Genomic DNA, 23,808 nt, shown 5'->3' with positions numbered 1-23,808 from the left:
CCTTCCAACCTAGGGGAGTGATTGAAACGCTGATCAAAAACATCCACCAACAGGCCAATTCTACTGCTTTCACGTCTTGGGTGCCCAGTCCTAATGAGCGGCAGGGTGCTGATGCAAGACGGGAGTTCCTTCAGACCTTCTTGACGCAAAGAATCACTTGACTGCCTCAGTCCCCAGATAAAATTGTCCAAATCAGGCAACACGGGTTCTTGACAAATAAAACCACACACCCACATAAATTATTATTAAAATCAGCAGTATGTGGTAAGGACCTGAGAGCAAGGTTTCACCCTTGGAAGTTGTAAGCAACTAATAATTAGATTTCCAGGCCTGCTGACTCTTTATGGGTTTCTCAATTTGAAAGAGTGTAACTAACCAGTAAATGATCTGCTGCGGTCTCGGAAAGCAAACTGAATCAAAATGTCGAGGATTTAGACCATTTCCATAAATACATTTAAAACCAAAATTGACAGGAGTTTTCAAACAGGTCTCAAGTGAAAAAAAAATTTTGAGGGCCTGTGCAATCTCTCCAGCTGATATCTTCTCCATATGTGCCTGACCTGCACACCAGCCAAGAAGCTCTCTGAGAGCTCAAGCCGCTCTGACGGAATCTCACAATGCACCGCTTGACTGGATGGAGAGCACAGCTAAAATTCCTGGCTAGGAAATACATCACTTAAAAACAAACATGGTCCAGGAAAAAAGTCATGGAAAAAATTGAAAACAGTCATATGGCAATACGAGATGTCAGCAAATGTCTTTTTTTTTTTTTTTTTTTTTTTTTTTTAAACCAGAAGAGCTGAAAGTCAGCATCATTGAGTGTATCATGCTTGCTTTCTTATCAGAAGCACTTTTTTCTGGCCATTTATGTGAAAAAGTGCTATATAAAATTTACAAAAATCCACACCAAGCCTACTCTCACTGTGCTAAAACACTAAATCAACTGCAAATGAAGTATTGAATACACTCCTAAGCCAGGACCCTACCAAGCTTGTGTGTTCAGCAATCACAGTCATACTGAATTGGGCATTTCAGAAATGAGGGAACTTTGCTTTACTTAACTGGCTTGTTAATGATCCCCACATCCCACGATAAGAATTTAAAATTACTTACCTACAATCCATGCATTTAAAAGAAAAATAGCCTCAGGAGGTTCATTACTGCATGCAACTTCATTCACAGCAAACTACAGTCCTGCCCTTTAAAAAGAGCAACCTCAGAATGGGCCCACAGAAGGCACGAGAGAAGGACCTATGTCACAAATAATACTTTTCTTTCCCTGTGCCAAGCAATTTTCTCCATTCCTTACAGCTGCTCTGTTGTCCATAGTGCATTACTCTGGCAAGCCAAAGGACCCTCTGCTGACTTGCGCAGAGCTGTTCCAGCCACCTGGCTTTTGTGCCCCTAAGTCCCCGAGCGAGTAAACACTGGCACGTCTGGCATCATCTTGCCCTTCTGTGTTCCCCTGAGGCTGGGTCTCCACATGCTGCTGTGGACAAGAAGCCAACAGAAAGGACAGTGTAAAGGAAACGCTCTGCTCTGCATTTTACCAGGATTTCCCTAATCATCAAAAGGGGCATGGTCCTGCCAAGGGATCACAGCCCTGCGGGTTGTGCTTCCAGGATCTGGCCGTTTCTACCTTGCAGGAGCAGCACATGTCCTCACCCCCCAGAGCCAGCCACCGACATCTCTCAACACCTCCCAAACCACTCGGTGTGCTGTGGGAAGTGGAGGGAGGAGCTGATAAATAAGAACATTAATTGCTATGCACATGATTTACTCAGATTCTTCCAAAACTGAGCTCCTGAGATCTAACCAGATCACCATCCTCAGCTGTTCAGGGAGGGAGAAATAGCTGCATGTGCCGCCTGGGTTAGCTGGGACGGGCCTGGGCTTGTGTCAGCAGTGGTCGGTGGCTCCCATTCTGCTCCTTCAGCTCTGAAGACTGATGTGGCTTAGCCCATGTTGAAGAACATGCTAAGAGGTGCAGATGAACATGTCCACACTGCACAACAGGGTGTGATAGCACAGAAATCCTGCACTATGTCTGATATGAGCCAGGCAACACAGCTGAGAAGTCCCTCCACAAGCCTTGCTAGCTTGGGAGCACTTCCAGATAAAAATAACTGTGCAGCTCTTAGCGCTGAATCAGCTCGCATGAAGTGCAATCCCTAGCTCTTCTACTTATATTGCATCTTTTGCCTTTTATTCATTTATTTGAGGTTAACATTAAATGAGAACAGGAACATGCCCAACATGAAAGGGCAATTCAACAAAGCAAACTGCTGCCTAGGAAATGTAGAAAAGGCGTGATGCATTAACACCCTGGTCATGCAGCTCCAAAAGCAAGTAATGAAGACCACCAAATCTATTTTATCATCTTTTAGGCAACATGAGGTTTTCCTTTTTGCTTGCTAATTTATTCTGACCATTACACTATTTGGCTGTATTTAAACCAGATGCAGGTTGCTGGTTTTTTTTTTTCTTTTTTGTATTTGTTGTTCATCTGCTGTGCTTGGCTAACAAGAGCTGCTTTTCTTAAGAATTTTTGTGGCAATACATTTAAAGATCAGGTGTCATCTAATTCCTTAACCTCAAAATCTCTCAGGTTTATCAGGATCTCTTTTTACCTTATCAGATTAAATCTTGAGTGTTTTTTTCATGAAAACCGCAGTTTTAAGTAATACTATGCTCCTCAAACAGATCTGTCATGTCTTACAACTTTGCTAAAGGAATAGCTTAAAGCTTACAGGACTTGGGGACCCAGTGTTTCCCTGAGAGTCACTGCCTGCACCTGCACCCAAAGGAGTGATTTGAAATTACATGTTCCTGCTGGGTTCAGGCGACAGCCACAGGTTTCTCTAGGAAACAAATGGTGACCCAGGTAAGAAGTTTAAGACATGGGGCTATGATGCAGACAGCTATAGAAGTGGGGCCAGGGGGCTGAAGACAACTGTCTTCTCCAGACCTACCTGGGATTCAGTCTTACACAAGATGCACACAGCCTGCACATACAGAGATGTAAGCACACTGAGAAGCACCACACCGCAACAGGTATGGGAGCCCTGAGCCTGGGGACATGTGCCTGCACTTTCAGAAGATCAGAAAGACACACAGAGAAAACGCCACAAGAACCGGCAAAAATTAGCCAAAAATATTTGTCATGAAAAATTCTAGTTCTGGGTTTGGGGTTTATTTGGATCAGAGTGTTTTTAAATATGGTGAGTCTGGACCTTTTCAGAAAAAGAAAAAAAAAAAAAAAGAAAAAAAAGCAAGTTTGGAAAGCAATAAAGAAATAAAAACATTTGTATTTCCAAAGCAAAGCCATTTTTTATCCCCAAAATTGTCTCACTGAAAAATATTATGCATATCTTTATTCCTCTTTCCCCAAGTGCAAGAAACAATGGCCACCTGCAGAAACCCTTCCCTTTGACTCTGGGTTGGCACAGGAAGGAGGGTCTGAATGGGAATGGATTTGGACGTGGGTAAAAACAGTAACATGAAAAAAAGAGTTGTTTAGTCAGGGGAGGAGGATGGAGAGTATTTTAGAAAGTACTGCTGCATGCTTCCCTGTTCTCTTTCTCCCTTATGCATCCATTCTTGACCACTGACCAAAAGAACTGGCCCAAGAGCAGCTGTTCCCATACTTCTATGTATAATTGGTGTCTCTGACACCTGTACAGAAAACAATGCTGTCTCCACTGTAAAGGCTACATGGATTTCTCTCAGATGCTCTACCCCTCCCTCAAATGTCCCATGGAGAAGTATTACATGAGAGAGTTTAAGGCATCAGAGGCTTCAACACAGACAATACACAGATGCAGCAGCATTCATTCCGTGTCACAGATACACAAAGTCATTGCCAACAGAACAGAAACTACGACCCCCCCCAAGCCCACCTCCCAGAACCATCAGTCTTCAGCCACGTATCATGGGAGCATGGCATGCCCCTGCTTTCTCCTTCCCCTTGCCTGCTTGCCATTCCAGCACAGGAATACAACAATGTAGCCCTACAAGAGATGGTGGCTCACATAGCGTGCTGATTTTGAACGATGCCAATACCTAGAGATGATGCCACAAGTGACAGTGCATTCAAAAATGGATTTAGAAGGGGTCACAGGCAAGTGGTCACTACCTGTGACGTTTCACAGTGTTAGTTTTTAAGGGCCCTGAGTTCTCTTTGCCATTTCCACAAGGTTTCTCTTCGTAAAGTTCTCAGACAGGTTTTTCATTTACAGCTCCAGATGGAATTTGTTCTTGAAGATCCTATTTTTTACTGGTAACTAAAAAATCTGTTTAAAGCTTTGCACAAAATTTAGTAAAAAAAGTGGATCACATATCAGTTTGCAGTAAGAGAGAGCTTGGTTAACACTGGATATTTTTAATCCACTGTTCCTGTGTCATTATGAAATTAAGTTTATTGTTCTCCCAACTGGAAAACACCCTCTGAACAAAAGTAATAAAGTATTTTGCATTATGATTCAGATGTACAATATCTCACAGCAGCTAGGGAATTCAAATCTAAAGCATGTAGTATTACATACTTCACTTATTCACCCATAAGTGCATGCTTATCACTCACACATACTATATAGCCTTACACATTTGCCAAAAAGCAGCTTGTGCCTCTCTGTGCCTAGTACTAAGCGCTACAAACACACATGTGACTTCAGTGAGCAGTGTAGTGGCTGAAGAAGGGCAAATGGAAAGCAGAACTAAATTTGTTAAGAATTGAGCCAGAGGATGGCAGCTGTTATTGGGTTATTTGTGTTAGTTAAGTTGTACAAGCAGCAGATCTTTTTCCAGCCTAACATAATTATGTACTTGCAGCAGTTATTGTTGTTGGTTTTAATTGTCTAAGAATGTCTTTAATACTTTTAGCAGGATAGCTCCAGTCTTTAAAAAGGAAATTAAGATTGTGAAATGTTGCATGACTGTGGGAGTGAATATACTGTTGTTCTGCAACTGGCACTCACAGAAATGTGTTCAACAACGGGAAATTATACTATATTATAATTAAATTCTCAATGGAAAAGTACAAGCAACCCAACAGAGGTGTCTTGATTTGCATCAGATGGTGATATGACTCTAAAAAGTTATAAGAGTCATAAAATACTCTGATATTTGAGACCTTTACAATCTTTCTGACAAGGCTCAGATCAAGCATTATAATCTTGTGAATTACTTCTGATCATATTTTAATAATTATAAATGTTTCAGAGTATTCCAAAATAAAAGCATAACCATTTGTACTCATTTAAAAGTGATTTAGGATACAAGTTTAATAAAGTTATCACCACTGCAAAGCCATTTCACTATTTCTAACTGAGTGTACAGAGTAATGACAGCGTTGGTAGTGGAGACATCAAGGTATGAGCTGACTGTTGTTAATTTAACAGGTTTTTGTTCTTTGAATTACAGTGTCTGAATGTCATGACTGAACAGAACAATTCTAACACAAATTCCCAGGAAATTCTGCCTGCTTCCTCCCATCAGCTACCAGACTCCATCAGCTTTAGGCGGTGGGAATAGTCGTCACAGGTCAAGCAGGTCAGTTACTTTATTCCTTTTTTTCTAAAATCTGTTAAATCAGTCCAGCTTATTCAAAATATCAGCTGAATGAGGTACTGTCTTTTAAAGCTGCTGTAGTATCATATCGAGAAGGAAGAAGCACAGTCATTAATAGCTATCAAAGACTCAAAAAAAGTTTATGGTGACATTTCTGATAGAAAATGAAGCAGCTTTCTGGCACGAGAAAGAAAAAGTGTTTTGGGAAAAGTGGACAGGAAACCAAAAGCACACGCAAGACACTTATGCACATGCCCTTCCAGAGATTAGGTGAGCTGTTCTAACGAAGTGTATCTTTGAATGTTCCAGATTTTCCAAGAGATGGGTAGAACTACAAAAGTGTTTTGTTCAAACTGTATAGGCAGAGAGAAGAGAAGACGCTTCAGCAAATGAACGGAGCACGTTTTATAGCTTCTTCCCAGTTTCAGTTGATAATTACAATGACTTTTTGCAGTGTTCAAAACAATCAAAGGCCTCTGAAGCTCGTTATCAGTCCAGATGAATGTTTTCCTTGGTATGCTTTATCACTTGGACAACCTGCTTCTACCTTACCTGTGTATTTCTTTCATGTTCTATATACTTTACGTATAAGATCATTTTCCCAATGCCATCTGTATCCTTTTACCATAAACTCTCTCCCACCTATACCTTGCCAACCACGCTTTCATGAGCTGTTTCTTAAAGAAGAGAAAAAAAATCCAAACAAACAAACCCACACCTGTTTATCTTGTGTATGTCTGTAAGCATAGCTGTACATGTGTTTTCCAATCTGTGAAAGCCTGAAGACAGCACACCGCTGTACAGGTGTAATTAAGAAGTCCTTTCCCTACAATGGAAAGCTGATACTGTGCAAAGATTCAAAGCTCATTTGCTTCTTTTTCCGGCTTTTAAAATTACAGTACTGAGAGATGGAGTTGCCTGAATAATGGGAAGGAAAACATGATCTTTTTAACCCTCCCAGTCACTGGTCTGAGTCCAGGTACGGCCAGCAGTAACCCAAAGCCATCTAATAGCTGTTTAGAAATGTGTGTGCCCTGAATTAGTGGCCACATGCCAGGCAGCGGTTAGGCATCACTCACTGGTGGTCCCTGAAGGACAAAGTGATGGCACAGTGATGGGGAAATGTGAGAAGCTTGTTCAACTGCAGGACCTGCTCTGTGGATAAACAGATGACTTCGCACTCACATTTGGATCTTTTCACAAGCAGGTGTTTTTTCCATATGTGGTAGTCAGTGTCGATATTTGCATTTTTACCATGCCTACCCAAACATTTTGCTTCTCTCTGCTATCTCACATATGGATCAGGGTGAGTTGAAAGGCACACCCATGATCTACCCACCGCACAGGCTTTCCAGTGCTATCCCAGCGCCAAGTGTAACTTAACTTGGCTTCTGAATTAGATTAAAATAACCACACAGACACGCATTTCAACCTGTTTTCAGATGTATTAAGGATACATGCATGTGCCATTTGACTCTCTCAGTAATGCCAGCATCGGCACAGCCAGCCCCTCCCTGGTTGAGGCGGGGAGACTCCTTCATCTCCACTTCATGGACTGGAAGCTGAGGCATGAAGAAATTAAGGCCTGGACCCACAGAGACCCCAACACAAATGGTTGTTAGGTGCCTCCAGCTTATGACAAGCTAGCTTAGGCTTTTTCCACACCTCCCACCCTGGCTGTACCCATCCTCCTGTTTCCCACTGCTCTCCTCCCCTTGCCAAAGGCTGACACCCACCCAGGTCTGCCAGAATAACCGCATGTGCAACCTCCGCCTCACACAGTTTGTGGAAAACAGTAAGTGCTAGCAAAGATTTGCTGTTTACAGCACTGGAAATCAAAGAACTCCATTCAGAGAGTAGTTATCCTGGCAGGGCGGAGGTGACGGTAATCACTGATGGAGGGCACAAGAGACTGCGTGGGGACACATGGCTATTGGGAGGGACATGGCTATTGGGAGGGACATGGCTCACTCAGCACAACTATCCCCAGCACCAGCTCCAGACTGAAATAGCAGAGACCATCCTCCAAGCAGGGGAGTAAAGCCTGGCCAGCCTCCACCTTGCCTGCTGCCCCTCAGCAGAGGCCTACCTAGAAACACCTTTGAGGTCTGTGGGTGAAGCTGCCACTGCAAAACCTGCAGCAAACTCGGCCCACCGAGGGCTTTCTCTTTTTCCCTGCCTTCCTCCTGGGATGCCCTGGCACTTGGAGCTTTGCTTAGGCTCCAGTCCTGTGCCCTAGGGTCACAGAGGAGAATGTGGAAAAGCACGGGACGTAATCTTGGCTCTCCTAAACCCTGGGCTGATGTCCCTCCTTCTGCTCGTAACAGTAAGAGGCAGTGGAGAAATCTACTGATCTGCTGCTAATCTCCGAAGAGCCTCTTCCAAACCACACAATGCTGGCTCTCACTTCACAAAAATCTTCCAGCCCAGCAAAAGTGAGGCTTCTCTGAGCACCATTTACAGTCACAAACTGTGTGGTTTCTTGTACGTGGAGGCACAGCCAAACACTTGGCTCGGCACGCTGCCTTGCTGGTCTTCCTAAGCACAGGCAGTAAGCACCTCGGGAAACGGAGAGCACCCGGCACTCATGATGTAACTGCGCTGGCTGAGGGGGACACGCACACCCACATGCACAAAACCTTTTATAGGGTGCATGGATTCTCCCTTGTAGCTTCTTACACTTTTATGTCAAACATGGCAGCTATGCTCTCTTTCCCTGCTTGCAGTGGCAAAACATCAGAAGTCACACACACAGATGCTTGGACAGAAAGCAAATTTATCTCTTGTTGCCCGTCTCATAAGAAACAAATAATAAGTATTCCAAGACTTTGGCAGTTCCTGCGGCCTCTCTCCAAGAGCCTTGCTTTCTGTTACAGCTCAAGCGAACTGCCCTGCTCAAAGGTCACAGAAGGGAGTCTGCGAAAGAACTGGAATTCAAATCCAGGTCTCTTAAATCCCAAACTGACTATAACTCTATAATTAATTTATTCTATGCAGCAAAAATGTTATGCATCTTATTTTATTATTTGGAAGTAGGGCCTTCTGTTTTTTATATTTTGTCATAGGTATCAGTTCCATAAATACTTTCTGCATGTGACTAATCCTACACACTGTCTGAAGTCAGACTATTAAATCACATGTCTGCAAGATCAGGGCCTAGGTTTGTTTTCAGCCATTCTGGTAAGAAGTTATTTAGCTTCCAAACAGCTAAGCCACATCTCAGACGATTTTTAGGAGGAAACCTAGAGGTCTGACACAGCCTGGGCACATACCTGCCCTCTCTTCAAAGTCTCCCAAGATGCTCTGTTAAAGCAATGGTACATTAGCCTCAAACAGAATGAGAGAAAATCGTCAGAAACATGGATGTTTGGATCAGTGGTATCACAAAGGGCTAACTAAAAAGTGTAAATTCCTTTTTACATCTGCTACTAAAGTATATCACTCTTTTCAGCTGTTATTTGTTACACTCGCTGACCTAGGCTTAGAAGGAGGACTGTCATGTGAGGGAAAATCACCTGCAATCCAGTCAACGGAGTGAGCATACAGCAGCAGCCAGCTTTAATTTATGGCACAAAGTTTCATCATAAATAACAAAGAATGAACAACAGCTACAAAACTGGATCAAAACCGAGCAATTGCTGAATTTAACATCCAGCCATCTGCAGTCCTGTACTGCCATCTGCAGCCTCCTGAAACAGATTCCTAAACCAGCAGGCTCACGATGACCTTAGCAACAGTGTGGTCCCTGTAAACTTTAGAAGTGTTCAGTGGCAGATGGTCTTTTCTACAAATATTATCATATTAAAATAATCAAAGTATTCCTCTTTTTCAAAGTTATTTTTGTTCTATTTCCAGCTTTTTTATTATTTTCTTTTTTATCTCACTTCTCTGTTGTCTTTGCTAACTGAAGCTAAATGTCAGACCCAAAGTGCATCATATTTATTAACCCAAAAAGTTTGCAATATGCTGATAAATAAGTGTTCTGGAAGTTGACAGGATGTCTTAGCTACTTATGGGAATTGTTTTTAAATTGTGTAATTATAGTTATAGCATTAAAGTTGAGTTTTAATAGAATACATTCCCTAACATCAATCACCAGAGAAATATAAACATCTTTTCTTGTACGCAAAAGTTGCCTGGACTCTAAAAACATGCTATACTATGTTCTCTATTCCAGATTACAGAAGCATATCAGCTAAAACAGCACTGGGCTGTTACCCATTGGGGTGCTGGCACGTAGCCGAATGTAACAAGGCATGGTGGTTTAGCAAGCTACCACGCACCAGTGGTTTGCAACCGCAGCTGACCATGATCCTCCATGATTACCCCCGGTCTGAGAGGTAAAGCAGCAAGGTAAAGAAACAATGAGTTTACCTCAGGTGTGCTCCAGGCCCTACCTTGCAGTCATGTTCCCTGTCCCCTTTGACACCCAGTAATTTAGTAAGCTGTGGTAACCAGTTCATATGACCGATCCCTTCAGCCTTTTTGGAATGAATTTACCTTTGTTAATGATTGTAAAGCAGAGAATTAGCACAATATTTGTGGAGACAGAGTCACTGCTAGACCAGGAATGCTACAGGATAATCATAAGGATCTTTTCTCAGACAAAGAAAAAGGTCCTGGATTAAGAAGGGAAAAGAGGCATGAAAAAGTGGTTTGGAAAGAACTGATTGTTTTATAGTCATAAGATAAACTGAGAATATCCACTGATTGTCAAAGAGCAAATAAGGCACCTCAGAACATCAAGTCTGCCTTGAAGGGAGCACTTCAACTGCAGTATTTACCATAACCCCTCTAAGACCTGGTATAACTCCAGCGCAGGTCAGACCTGCTAGACCCTGAGTGACTAACAGGTGCCTTGACATTGGTTTTGCACATCGTGTGGCTAGGAGGTGACACATCAGTCAGTGGGTATCGATCACGGCGTACGTGCATGCTGCAAAACTTGTGCTCTTGAGGGAGTGTGAGGCCCTGAGCACAGGATTCCCCAGCAGCACCGGGAATACCGAGCTGGCGGGGACAGGGCTGTCTGAGCAGAACACCCATTCCAAACTAGAGATTAAGCATGCTGCTGGGAGCTCAGTGGGGATACTGGCTGTCAGAGAGGTGAAATGCCACGTATTATCAGCGGTATCTCACCTCCATGTAAGGCAGCAGCTCGCAGCTCTCACTGTGTTCAGAAGCCAGCAGAGTAAGGAGCCGTGAGCTGCTGTCCTGCACAGATGCCTTTCTTCAGCTGCTGCACATCAAGCTCCTGGCCCTGTCTCTGCCTTGGGAATTCACACTTCTGGCGCTAACCCCCTGCTCTACAGCAAATTGTTTCAGTATTGCTGGTATAATAATTTGAGGATTTGGTAGGCTTCAATCTGAAATAAAGAATGAGCCTGAAAAGATCCATATCTCAAGAAATTTATTCAGGGTGATTGTCATATTCTGAAAGAATTTGCACTGTCTCACTAGCAGCCCATAGGCCAGATCCTGCCTTCTGAACACTTGTAGCTACAGCCCTTGGGATGCAGACAGGGAATAGCAACTTGGTCAGCTTTATATTAAGAGCCAAATGCTTCTTCCAGTGCCTGGTCAAATCAAAATAGTAAGTACTACACTCAGGATTCTCTTAGGAGGCAGGGGTTGTGCTAAAGGCATAACTTACACAGGCATGGTGCCAGCAAAACCGTCACGTTGAGGAAATTGGCGAGAAGGATTCCAAAACTGGGATCCAGCCTCATAGCGGATGAGGTTGGGCACCCTGACCTGAGCACTTGTAGTTCCCCAGATACCAATGACAAAAAAATATACATTTAATTGCCGGAGCAAAGGTCTTAGGGAATGCATGTGGAAATTTAAACTGTACCACAAGGATCAAACAGGGAAACATGGAGAGAAAGTGATCCATGACTTGTCTGATACATAATGCTCTTACTGCACAAACTGCTTCAAGGAAACAGTTTGTAATAGTACAACTAATCCCTACTGCCAGTATGTGTCCTTGCAAGTATTAGCATAGCAAAACAGTAGCCAAAATGTAAAGATCAAGGACACATCAATATTAAAAACTATTTTACAAAGAGGTAAATTACATTCCTCAACGTCATTTTTTATCTTCCATATATATTGTCCTATATGAAGGAGTCACTGCAAAGAGAAAGGAGATTTATGGCTATATAAGAAAAAGTGCAGGACAAATTGTAGAGGTAAATGAAGAGATTATGTTACCAGTGATATCAGAGTTAAAATTCATACCCCATAAATCGGTGCGCAGGACTGTGATTGAATTTTCATGTAGCCAGACTGACATCTTGTGGCTTACGCAGAACATTTAAACATGCACTTGGGGGGAATTGTAAATTGTTATGGCATGGTAAGTTACACCCTTTTTTTCAGCAGAACAGTATGTGGCTCCCCCAGTGTATTAGTGGTTGCAATCATGAAGTTTATATATAAACTCTCATTTCGGTTTCTGCTTTTGCAGGTACTTGTTAGCCCTGTCTCCCTGTGTAAGTCTCAACCTAATGGCAGAGCTGCATTTAAAGCCAGTCACTCAAAAAAGTATTTAAGAGTATAAATTGTTAAATTGGCTCAGCAGTCAAGAAATTTTACATGTTACCAGTAAATGTGTGTCCTTGTTACTTTTCTTCACCTTTATTGTCAAGGTAAGTTTATGAAACATAAAAATGATCCTTTTTGATTAACTGACAGACACCTTTATATCAGTATGTAGTGACCAACAGTAACTGCTTATGGAAGAATATGAATATAGTCTGGCCCAAATAAAATTGAAAGATCCAACTAATCTTCACTCCTCCAGTCTTAATGAGACACCGTCCTCACACCAGTTTTAATCCACCCTGACTGCCAATAACATAAGATCTTTTTTTCAGTCTGTAAGGCAAAGAGAGTGGGGAGATGAAGGATGATGTTGGAGCAAGGGCAAAGAAGGATTGCTGTGGATCTGTGTGAGAAAGGCTAGATAGAAGAGCATCCAGGGACAGTCAAAGGGTACGTCCACACTGTGCCATGGTAGCTGGCACAGAGCTTCAAGCTACTGGCAGCCAAGTCAGCAGTGCATGAAGCCTCCTAACCGTGCTGATTTCAGGGCTGGGGAACCTAGGCACAGTGCCAAGCTTGCCCAGCTGCTCAGCTCTGGGCTTGGAGCTATGTCCTCTCCAGCCAGCCACCCAATTCCAGGGCACCTCAAGACAAGCTCTGTGATCTTTGCACCATGCTCCACTTCATGGTGTAAGTTTGCTCCAAGTCATCATTAGAGGTCAAGCCCAAGCAGACCTCTTCTAAGGGAAGGGGCAAGGAAGAGTTAGGAGATGGGTTTAAATAAAACAGGGTGAAAATGGAAAGCAAGGATGACAAAACCTGGCAGGAGAAAAGCCAGCTACCTTCTCCTCCCTGGTTTTCTTGGTTCCACTTTGCAAAGCTCTGCACTGACACTCAACGCTGAATGCTCCCTGTATCTGCAGTGTGAATCTTACAAGAACCAGAGAAAAACTGGTCCTCCTTGTTACAAATAGTCCACAGTTGCTTATACCATAAACACCGTGTACTTTAGGAAAGGCTCCTCCAGAGAACACTTCAAAGCAAAAGCATACCTACAGCTGTGAAGTATCCAGAGTCATCACCTCCTGCTCTCTCTCCACAGACAATGCAGAAGTAGCTGAGAAAGCCCTGTCTCCTAACCCAGGACACTTGGGTGGCTGCCCTGAACTAAGGGGCAAATACTCCAACAGCATTTGCGAGACCTTGCAAGCTTGACCTCCTGGGCAAGTACATCCACTGTACAAGTGTAGGCATCCCCCGCACCCAGGAGCTGAAAGTGAGGTGTGGGCGCAGTCCCCTGATGACAAGGGACACAAGCAAAATGCTATGCCCATAAAAGCTGGATTTTTTTTTTCCTCTTTACTTTTAATGTGAGAGAATAGAAAGCGAGGAATTCATGTCACCATGCTAAGAGAGGTATTTCTGAGTGCAGAATGGAGCCACATGCCCAAGTAGATCAAATGACTTCAGCTGAAGCTGGAGAAGCAGCAGCCTGAGCTGGCCTGCAGCAATAAACTCAGCCCAGCCTCTCCCACACAGCTCCACTCATGTACCTCAAACACAGCCTGGATGCAATGTCCTTGCTGTCCCAGCTGGGATCTGCTTTTCATCAACAGCTGACATTCACACCAAATTGTAGAGTTTAATATTTATCCCTAAACACATAAAGCCTGCTAATAAAAACGGACTGGGTACTATTTAGTTACAGTTACTAAGGCACCAATAGGCAAGAGTGGGAGTTCACATCTCCAAGCCTCAGGCTGTTCCCATCCTCCCTGACATGCTGCTCCCAAGCAGTTTCTCGGCTGCTTTGCACTTTAAACAAACACTGCCTCTAAAATGTCCAAAGTCCTCTCATAGGAAGGGCCAAGGGTGGGAAAGATGCTCCCTCGACATTTTCCCTTCTTTTTCCCACAAGGTTATCCCATCTTCTGGCCCTAAAAAAGGGCACATATTTAAAAGCAGGGTATTTAAAAGCAGCAGTGGAAAGCTGTGGGGGCGAGGGGGTGCTGCGTCTGCATGAACTCTCCCAGCTCTGCCCTTCCATTTCCACCACACCTGAGACCCTGCCCATCAGGCACTTTCTCCCTCACTGCCTTTAAAACCACGTATAATAGAGGGAAGAAGACTAGCTCGTTTTATTTCTTATTTCTCATTTGTCTTGTTAATAGGCCCTTAAAATACAAGCATTATCTAAAGACCGAGAGATTGGCCTGTCGCTGTTGCTATGCAGTGGGCAGCATTTGCAACACAGACACCCGCACAGATGGGAAAAGCTCAGTCTTCCAGTCTAAGTCAACATATTTCATGGCTGGTAACAACCACAGAAAATAATTATGAACACTGACAATGTAATTAATAACTAATTTCAGGACCATTTGGTTCCAATAACGGTGGCTGACACACAGGTATGTGCTTACACAAATCCTCCCTGCTGGCCTTTGCAGCTCACCATACCCAGAGGTATCAAATGATTGCCGACAGCATCAGCTCATCATTAACTATGGCTGCAAGAAATTCTTGAGACATTAACCAAGCTTCGGGCTGTACGTATCGTGTGTATCAAGATCCCTAAACTTCTTTAAAACTAGAGCAGCCGCCCCAGCCACAGCTGTCACACTGCCGCTGCTGAAGCCAAGACCAGGTCACACACACGACGCTTCTTCATACTAGGGCTCGAAGCTGTGTAGGTCAGTTTTAAATAAGATAAATACTCTTGAAGCATTACTGTGCTGGGAAGTATGGATGCAAGCACAGCAAAGTTTTCAGGGTGAGGCAATAACTTTTATTAGACTAACTGATAAACCTGGTATAAACAGGCAAGCTATAAGGCACCCTAGCCAAGGCCCTTCTGAGCCAAAAGGGGCTCATGTATCCCAAAGCTTGTCCAGTTTTTGCCACACAGATGAATTAGCCCAGTGGAGGACCATACTTCTCCCTAGAAACCTTCCCTTACTTGGGGGAGACCGTCACAACACCACAAGTACTGCTAGTGGCACCAACACTACTCAAGACCTCCCCCAGATCTGGAAAACCCGACAAGACGGCAGACACACAAGCTGTGTTTCAGAAGGATGACTACAAAAAGGCATCAGCCTGTCTTCCTCTTGTGGTGTTTTCAGTTACTGTAACAGGGAATCGGACCTCTCACCACAGGCACCATCTTGCCTAACTAGGCCAGTTTGTGGTAAAGCTTTGTCTTCTTCAGCTCCCTTGGTAAACATTACAGCACCATGTGGTAGAGATCATAATTTTTAACTGTCCAAACGCATACTATAATTGTCCGCAAAAAGACAATGCTGTTGAGAACTGGCCTCATCAGCAAAGTCAATGCCTGTACCTTCTCCAGGAGGCAAAATAGTCCAAGGAAGAGGATGAAGCCTGGTGAATCTGAACTTGGCACACGCTGACTCTCAGGGCTTCATGGAGATGTTTAAATAGGCTTTGCAGGCTCTGAGAAGTAAGCTCATGGCTGCTGCGTTTAATACTTGTCATGTCTCATTATTGTACAGTATTACACTATTGCATAAGTGAATTATATGCTTCCTTTGAGATACCACAAGCTGAACCAGTCAGCCTAAGGGACAGCATACTGGATTTTTGGTCAATGAATCATCTGACAGGTGAGGCTATCCTCTTTCTTCTACTATAAATGTGTACAGACTTTGCCACACATGGACTTGAAGAACCTAATCTCACATTGGCTCTAGACAAGTGAAGAGGCAAAATGAGGATCTTAAGCTTCCTACAGCATCAAAATACTACATGTTCTTGGGGAGATCCACCAGCAGTCAGCATCACCCCCCGTGCAGCTGAAGGAAATCCTTTCAGGGCTGTATCCTTTACAAGCAAAGCTCCAGGGGTCTGACCCAGCCTCCTCTATGCTCCCCAGGTAAGTGGCATTGGTATTTATTGGAGTAGGTTTTCAGCAGCATACACATGGAGTTAATTACGCAGCCCACATTGCCGTTAATGACAGCCAAGTACCTAATCCTTCACATGCAGCACACCGAATACGTTACCCCATGAAACTGCAGCTTCACAGTTATTGTACTTCAATTTATGTAGTTTTCCTTATGCTGTGCTGAATGGATTTTCATTCTGTGTCCAGAAGCATTCCAGTCCCTCCAGTAGCAAACAATAAATGAATCTTAGGAGGCTCTGGTGTACTTAGGAGGCTCTGGTGAAGCTATCAAAAGAGGCAATTTATTTCTGAACTTGGCACTAGGCACAGCGTGCCTTGTAAATGTCAATTTGTGTATGTGTGAGCATCTGACACTACTCAGCAGCACAGGGCTGGGGCCAAGAATTTGACTGATTCTGGCTGATTTGCAAGCCTAAAAATATTCTCTTTTATCAATATCCATTTTTTGTGCTTATTTGCATGCTAAGAAAATTCTAAGCAGGCCGTGGTTTCATGGATCAACCCACAACAGCTCTGTGGAGATCAAGTACGTGATGACCCGCCACAAACTGTGTGATGACACAGTTAGAACCATTGCATAAGAAGTGGCCCATATATAGGCATATTTGATTTTCACTGTTTGCCTGTTCTAATCCTGCAGGAATCAGAGACATTTTAATCTCTTTTATTGTTTTGTATTCATTTACATGCAGTGCCCAAAGGCCTCTGGCAAGCAGAGAGAAGGCTATATAAGTCAAATGCATTGTTATTACTACCGTAGTTCCTATCACGGGCCCAATTCTCTTCCCATTGACGTCAATGGCAAATCTTCCAATAATTTCAGTGACTGCTAGATTAAGCCAAAAATCTATGATCACACCCTGTTATGTTTTATACCAACGGTACTGCAGGCTCCAGCTGAAAATTTTAGCATTTATTACAGTATGGGAAACACAGGGGGCTCTAAAAGAAGTTTTGACGATAAATGAGTGTATTTATGTGGCAAGCTGCTCTGTCTGTCGTTGGAACTTGACAAAGGTGGGTGCCAAAATCTTCAGAAATACCAAGAAAAATGCAAATTTCTAACTTTTCTTAGAACAACTCATGACAGTTATGTGGGTTTATATGGCAGCTTTGAACATCAAGAATTAGCCTGATAATACTGCACCATGATAAAGCAGTAGAATACTGAAACGACACCATAGGTTTACAGCTTGGGTGTGCTGTGTTTTCCATTCCATCAGTCCTCTGCATTTGGTGACTCTCAGCACTGCTCTATCACCTTCAGTTTCATACACTAGACTCCTTCATTTCTCCCTTTAGTGTTCATTTTCCTTCCTTTCCCTAGTCTTACCACCTGTTTCCCTTCATTTTCGCACTCTCATCTGCTCACTGCTTTCCTTCTGTGTTTGCTGCCTCTCAAAGGCATCTCTCTCTGTGTTATGAAGCCACTCACAGCCACCCAGATCTTCACACCTGCAAAGCTTTTTCCCTCTATTGCCAACTTTTGTCCTTTTTCAAGATCAAAACCACATACTGCTTCCAACTCCTACTTTCAGGACTGCTCCCCTTCCCTCCAAATTCTTGAGTCAGCTTTTTTTCCTCTTCCTTAGCACTTTGACGTGTCACTCCAAAATTCATTGGTTTTCACAATCACCTTTTCCAACATGAAAGTCCAATCTGCCTTGTCTGATGGACTCTGCAGGCCATAGCCCTGCACTGACACCATTGATCTCTCTTGAAATCCAAAGAATAGGTCAAAACAAGATAGGTGGAAACCCAGCTAAAAGCTCAAAATATGACAGTTAATTAACGGCTCAAAATTGCACCAACAGCCAGTCACAAATGGCATTCCTCAGTGGCTGATATGGGGTCCAATACTATTCAACACATTTTTCAGTGATCTGGATAATGGAACTGAATGCCCACACCAAGTTTGTGGATGATGCCAAACCAGGAAAGGAGATATGCTGGAAGGAGATGAGCCACCACACAGAGAGACCTAAACAGGCTGGAAGACTGAGCCAACAAGATCGCTGTTTAATATGAGGTTAAAACAATAAACGTTTGAGTTTAATGAAGACAAATGTAAAGTCCTGCAGCTGGGATGGAATAATCCCAAGAAGCAGTACAGGCTGGGGACTGCCTGGCTGGGGAGCAGCTCTGCTGAAAAGGCCCAGGGGGTCTGGGCAGACAGCAAGCTGAGCATGGGCCAGCAGCCTGACCTGGCAGCAAGGACAGCAGACTGCATCCTGGGCTGCATCAGCAACAGCACAGCCAGCACACCAAGAGATGTGATTATTCCTCTGTATTTGGCACTTGTCAGACCACACCTGGACTACCCATCCAGTTTTGCTTTTTCTCTGCTCAAGAGGGACATAGAAAAATCAGAGGCAGCCTGGTGGATGATAATGACCAGTGATTAGAGCGCTGCAGAACTTGACGCGGAAGGACAGGTTGAAGAAGTTGTTTTTCAGCCAAAAGAAGGCCCACAGGGAATCTAACCACAGTCTTCTAACACACAAAAGGTAGTTCTAGAGAGGTAGACAGAGGTACAGAGAAGTATTGTCTTCACAGGGATGCACAGCAACAGGACAAGAGGCAACAGGCACAAATCACTACAGGAGAAATGCCATCTAAATATAAGGGAAAAAAATATTCACTCTGAGAACAATTTAGCATTAGAAATGGCTGCTCAGAGAAGTGTTGGAACCTCCTTCATAGGAATACTGCAGATTTGGCTTGACAGGGCCCTGCCTGGATAACCAAACCTAAGGCCCCCCTTTCAAGAGAGGGACAGACGATGTCGAGCAGTCCCTTTCAGTCTCAGCTTGTCTGTGATTCTGTAACTGTGGGGGAAGAGGCACATGTCAAATTCTGGATGTCTCGTCTCAAGAGGCTTAGAAGCATTAAGAACAAGGCAGGCAGGTGATGAGATAGATATAGGACAGATTCAGTAGACGAAAGTAGATGAAAGCAGATGAGAAAGTACACGTGAAGGGCAACGATCTCTGCAGGCTCTCCTCCCTGATGAAATCAGAGCTGAACTCTGAAAGGAATGGATGAAAAATGGGTGAACTGTTTTTCACCTTAGCACAGTAACCAGGAAATTCAGCCATGGAGCAAGACACTGCAAGGGTAGATGTTGCACAAGTGATGGTTCCTACCTGAAAGAATTTGTCCACATATAACACAGTATAAGCCAGGAGGTAAAGGAGACTTACAGACTGTCTGGAGAATGCTAAAGACTAATATAGTACTAGTCAACATGACAGCACTGGTTGGGAACCAGTTCCTGGAAATGGCAGCTAAACAGTTGAGGGCTGGGATGTGAAGCCTTCAGCCAGTAGCATGTACCACTGGATGCAAACTGAAGCCATCACACTCTTAGGAAGCTGTTGAGCTAAGCTGCCAACAGCATTTCAGCTCTCACTGTGCTGCTGAAAACTTTCTGGAGCTTGTGGTGATGAAGGCCTGAAGCTTCATCTCTGGTGGCCCTAAGACATCCCTACCATCTTATGGACACCAGAGTCTTCTTGTGGATAGGGTAATACATGGCTGTGGGTTACTCTGGCCATTTACTGAGATTTCTAGAGCAGCAAGGGGAATGGGGGGGGTGGCGTGTCCTACCTGAGAAATGTACAGAGGCAATCAAATTGCAAGAAATGTTATTCTTTAGGCATTATTTGGTACACTTTTATTGATGGAGTTATGTCTGATTCATGCTCTCTTTCTTTTTTTTTTTTTTTTTTTGGTCTTCTTTTCATTCCTGAAAGCTCTGAGATCTGTCCAAGCATCAGCAGAAAAGTCTTCCAGCTGCAACACACGAAAAAGGGAGATTGCATTAACGTTGCACAGTGATACCTCAGCACACGCCACAGGCTCGACGCTGTTCTTTCCTCCTCACTACAGTCCTTCAAAGGATAATTTCAACAAGTAAACTAAGCCTACAAATACATTGGTGATATCAAGAGATTTCAGACTGCTGATCAACACAGGGAGTGCAAAGTGTAGGGGACAGTCAACAAGGTGTGGGCACATTCCATACCCCATTTTCCTGAACAGAGTTTTACTTGTGCCGCTAAAGAGAACTGATGTCTCTCAAAGAGGAGATGCAGGACCCGCCTTCACATGTGCTGAAGAACTTCTGCAAGTGTTGGCACCATTAGTGCAAGTCAGTGTTAAGTCCAAGCAGATTGCTCTTGTCTGTCTCATTGCTTTGATACGGGTCGTCTGAAATCATCATGTGACATCCACCAACACTGAACATCACAAACTGATCACCCTGAGGTATTTCCAAAAGCCTGAGGTTTCAGGAAACACACCCCTTAAGATACCGTGCAATGTCCCTTGCTTGTAAGTGAACCACCAAGCATAACTTACTGCACACATGGCCTCAGAATAATCTGTGGGCTGTGTGAAGCAAAATCCTGCGCTTTAAGAAAAATCCTTACTTTACCTTGCAATACCCACATAGACTAACCGGCTGGCTGGAAGAAAACATTTTCAGGACATTCAACTTCGTAAAACTGTTATAATGAATTCTGAGGTTTGTGCATGATCTGAATCATGCTTTTAACAGCTCCTTCTGAAAAACTCAACAGAATAAAGATTATTTGCCATTATATAGGCATATAAGAAGATCAGCAAGCCTAGTTACTGCAATCCATTTAAAACTTTTACTCCAAATACCGCTTTTGTTTGTTTTCATAACATTTCTGAGAAACAGGGAAGTGAATCACAAAGCATTTAAGCGACTTGCTTAAGTGAAATTATGGAAAAGAGAGACTTGAACCCTCTTGAGTCCTATGTTACCCATCCTATGGACTACCCTACCTTAGCCTCTAAATTATACATGATGCTAACTCTAGCCCATAGCAAGAGTCAGTCCTTACTCTGGAAAGCAGATCTGTAAAATTAATGTCTTTCTATGAATATTAAGAGTCATAATACTTTTCCTTCTTCCTGAAGTAGATATTTATTCTTTTTTCTACCCCTTCTAAGTACTGCAAAGCCATGTCCATTAAGAAAGAACAAGTAAGACTCTGCTCTGCATCATGTATTGATTATCTTTTACTGTTCTGCATCATGAACTAATTGTTTTCTGTTCTGCATCATGTATCAATATGTTTCAAATCTAACGCCATAATCCTGTCTCTCCAAACAGCCTCTGGAAGACAGGGAATGAAACAGATTAACTGAAAACAGAATCTGAAGAACGTGTGCTTGCATAAATACAACGCAAGACACGGTTTGGCTGGTGGAAAGTTACGGTGACAATGAAGAAGTCAAGGAGAATGCAGCTTGGATTTCAAGATGATCAGAAGCCTGCAGAGCTGGCAAGTGGACAAATATGTCTTGTAAACTCAACAAAATTCCATAAAAGCTGCTATTACATAGACATGAAACTATATCACACCATATTTTCTGTACTGTTGTTCAGAGTATGACTTCAGTAGTGTAGAAGGCCTTTCAACATGTATTTTGTACTCCTTTATTTCTGGTAAAGAAACAGAGAAAGAAGGAAGAAAAATTCTGATTGCACACGTAAATTTGTCCTTTCAGTGCTAGGGGATAAAGTCACACTTTCACAGCTGCAGGTTTTGGGCCAGAAGATTTTTTTTCTGCATGGCTGAGCTTTTAGAACAGCAGCACATCTGAAACCGAGTGCAGATGGATAGTAAGAGTGGGCAGAGGTAGCAACTGCATTTAAATGGTTTATGTGTTGTCTTCCTACTGGCATAACAGCAGACCCATGAGAAAGTCATAAAAATAAACCAGAATGTTTAAGAAAGTTATAAAAATAATAGGAGAAAGCACAAGCATTATCCCCAACTCCATATTGACCCTGAGGCCAGCTTCTCCATTAGGGACACTTCTGTTTTATGTCAGTGAGGGCAGGGGAGGGATGGAAGAAATAAACATTTATTCACATTAACATACAAAGTATGCTGATGATGTTTATAACCTTTTTTCTTTATACTCAATGGTAGGAAGTGGTAGGAAACCAGAATACACACTCTTCAGCTTACGGTAACTGCAAGCAGAATATAGATTGCCATCAACATGAAGTTAGGGGCTTAGCCACAGGGTCTTATGGCAGATGCTTAGACCAAGAGACATTTTGAATACTTCACAAACATTCTCGGAGACATGGACTTCCCAGCTCTCATCCCAAGAGTAAAGACTTGCTGTTTTCACAAGCGAATAAAATCATGGTATTTTTTTATAAAGATAGTACAGCAATATGGTACATTATGTGGTGGATTTCTTCTGCGAGTAACCACAAATTGCTACACACTGCAAGTAACCACAAATTGTAAGTACTGCTGCAAGTACTTACAGTACCAGTAGTTCCTTAGACTAAAGAACCCTGAAATATCTGGGCATATAGGCTCAAAAGTTATCTATCTTTTGAGAGGAAGGAGAAGTAATCATTGGACTCACACTATAGACACTTAATGTTTTCTCATACTTTAATCAAAGCCCAATTAGTCACAAGACAAATTTAAACAGACTTCAGCAATAAAATGGTTGTCTCAGGCTTGTCTTACGCAACCAAAGGGCAAAAGAATAATGTTTTTTTTAATGGAAAACATTTTTGAGTTAACATTTACAAAGTTAACTGCCAAATCACACCCTTTGCAAAAGAAAAACATTTTAATTGGCTTTCAAATTTTTCCTGATGAGGATGACTTGTTATCTTTTCCATCCATGCACCTAAAACCATCCTCTGACTGAGAGGAGTTCTTCAGGTACTATGTTAGCGCTGTTGTCATTATTCTCAGTGTAGTATCTGGACGATTGCGGTAGCTCTATAAAATGTTTTCCTGATGGCACACAAATCTTGTCAGCCAATGTACTTAATTCCGCTCTTAGCTGGTGTGCTCTCAAGATAAATAACTAGCAAATTATACATGTGACTTCATTTAATAGTCTTGGTAAACTATTTATTATGTCTGTGGCTATATGCTGCTCTTGCTTTGTCTCCCACCCTTCACTTTGCACAATTTAGTGATTAATGGATAAAAAAGACAAAACCTCCACCAGTTTGAACAAACAGTTCTGGGGACTTGATACAGCAGGGCACGATTCCAAATTTGAGGAGGCGCCAGTAAACTAATGAAGAATGTTACTGATCTGCTCTAGCCATGTGGAATCGGGATCTCATCTTGTGCAAACTACTCAGGGTCAAACACAGTCAACATTCAGCTTACGAGTCCTTAGGATGCTCCTGAGTGTTGATGATTCACCAAGTCTGACCCAGTCTCTCAGCTTGCTCCTAGGAAGCACCACTCCAGTAAGTGGGATACTGAAGTCACAGGTTTTTGAGTCCTTAAGACCAGTAAAAATTCCTGGTCTTTTTTTTTTTGTGAGACAAGCTCTGTTAGCATCTGCTGGGCTGAACACATTCCAGCTCTGAATAATTTATGCCCACTTAAATGACCTACAAAAAATTAAGTATATATGGTTTTATTCTTTGCTTCCAGCACTGGGGCTGGATGCAGGAGCTCCAGACAGCTGAGAGGCACAGAGACAGACCTACCAACACAGGTACTAAACAGTGTTTTTTGAATGAAAGCAAGACATCTCTCCTGCAGACTAGGTAGGGACAACCAAGTCTTAGTGGGTTTGCAAAGGTTAGGGATGCCAATTTCTGCAGCCAAACAGTACATCCATAAATGATAGTCAACTGGGACTCTACCATCTGGAAAAGAGATGTCTGAAAGTGAATATGATAGAGGTCTGCAAAACCATGGTATGATGTGGAGGGGTTGCCTCCTTTT

General features: G+C 43.0%; 1 long non-coding RNA gene across 1 annotated transcript; it reads left to right on the top strand.

The window, feature by feature from the left end:
• Positions 1–15,710: 15,710 nt before the first annotated feature.
• LOC130144847 (uncharacterized) lies at positions 15,711–23,353 on the top strand. The gene is made up of 3 exons (XR_008820268.1): positions 15,711–16,009; positions 19,798–20,311; positions 21,189–23,353. It is a non-coding gene; the product is annotated as an uncharacterized LOC130144847 (long non-coding RNA).
• The last annotated feature ends 455 nt before the right edge of the window (positions 23,354–23,808 follow it).

The sequence above is a fragment of the Falco biarmicus genome, chromosome 2 (genome assembly GCF_023638135.1).
Source record: "Falco biarmicus isolate bFalBia1 chromosome 2, bFalBia1.pri, whole genome shotgun sequence".
Lineage (NCBI taxonomy): Eukaryota > Metazoa > Chordata > Aves > Falconiformes > Falconidae > Falco > Falco biarmicus.
This window is presented reverse-complemented; position numbering and strand designations above follow the sequence as displayed.